We start from the raw sequence: 1,484 nt of genomic DNA, 5'->3' as shown, positions 1-1,484 counted from the left end.
CAACCATTCCATATTGTGTTTAGCAATGCGGTCTAGTATCTCTTTAGCCTCAGTGTAGTATTTGTCCATATGTTCACCAGCTGCTGCTGCATCTGTTGCCATCTGTGATGCTCTATTCAGTTCTCCATAAAACGTCTCCATTTGGATAGTCAGTGGTAGTCCATAGTTTGGGCAATTTTTGACTAAGCCCTTAAAACGCTCTCATGCGACACTTAAGGTCTCAGTATCTTCTTGTTCAAAGTTCATAATCTCTCGACGTCTCCTCGCGTTGGTGGTAGGTGGGAAGTATTTTTGCATAAATGTTTCCACCAACTTCTCCCAGGTGGTGATTTCACTAGGCTCCAGTGAACTCACCCACTGTTTTGCGTCATCATGCAAAGAATAGGGAAACAAGGACAGCCTGATTACTTCTGGGGTGATTCCAGGAATCATAAAGGAATTACACGTTTCCAGGAAACGCTTCATATGGGCTTGAGGATCTTCACCATAACCACACCCAAATTGTCCAGTAGTTTGGAGCATTTGGAGCATAACAGATTTCATTTCAAACCTGGTTCCATCTAGCGTTGGGTATATGATTCCTGAAGAGAAATCATATAGTACAAGGGACTTGTATTCCCTCATGGGACGCGTGCTGCTATTCGCCATCACGATCAAATTCTATGAAGCATGAGCTAGTTGTTGCGCTAGTTGCTGATTTGGGTGTTCTTCCGCCATTGCTCGCTGCCTGTTCTGTTGTCTGAGAAATTGTTGCCTTAACCTTCGACGACGGTTTGATCGGTTCCTACGTTGGATGGTCCTGAATCCCCGGCAACGCCGTCAAAAACTTGTTCGTTGCTATTGTGAGATACTCTAGGAGTGTATTGTATAAAATAAATTGGAGAAATAAGTTCTAATTATAAGTGATGCGTTTATGCTTTGGTGCGTTTAAGTAATAGTAACGCGTTGGGGTGTTAGTTATATGCACAGAACGCACACAACTCCTAATAAGGACATTCAAGTTTTCCTAAACTAGACCCAAGTATAAATCTAATTTAGGTTCCTGGTAAGTCTAGGGTCGATCTCAGGGATTGAGTTAACCAAATGCAGACCTTGCATTGTATCTATTGTAGGGGTTTTCCTAAATGAATATGAGAGATGTATTATTTACACTAACTTGTTGTGCCTATGCAAGAAGATACAAAAGAGTTGAGTGGTGAATGATGGGTCATGCGAAAATGGAAGCTGAGGTAAGAGGATGCGTCGGTCTAAGATGAGTGTACAAAGCTAAGATGTGATGTGGATGAGATGGGATGATTTGCTTATATGTTTGTTTATGTGTTAGACCTTATTCAACACTTCTTAATGCGAATAACATACAAAGCCTATCTCTAGGATACATGCGTCTAACACAGAATGTAGGAAACACTAATAAGTCTATTTCTAGCTGTACTAGGCACTCTACTTGATGCGGCTTAGTTATTCTTTCGATCAATCTAAGTTAA

The 1,484-nt window shown here is 41.2% G+C and overlaps 1 non-coding gene across 1 annotated transcript; it reads left to right on the top strand.

Annotated features, from left to right (window-relative positions):
• The first annotated feature begins 157 nt into the window (after nucleotides 1-157).
• LOC120068726 (small nucleolar RNA R71) lies at nucleotides 158-261 on the top strand. The gene has a single exon (XR_005479350.1). It is a non-coding gene; the product is annotated as a small nucleolar RNA R71 (small nucleolar RNA).
• Nucleotides 262-1,484: the final 1,223 nt, after the last annotated feature.

Source organism: Benincasa hispida, chromosome 12 (genome assembly GCF_027475165.1).
Source record: "Benincasa hispida cultivar pf3 chromosome 12, pf3_genome.v1.1, whole genome shotgun sequence".
Lineage (NCBI taxonomy): Eukaryota > Viridiplantae > Streptophyta > Magnoliopsida > Cucurbitales > Cucurbitaceae > Benincasa > Benincasa hispida.
The sequence above is the reverse complement of the archived record's forward strand: the minus strand, read 5'-3'. Positions and strand labels throughout refer to the sequence as shown.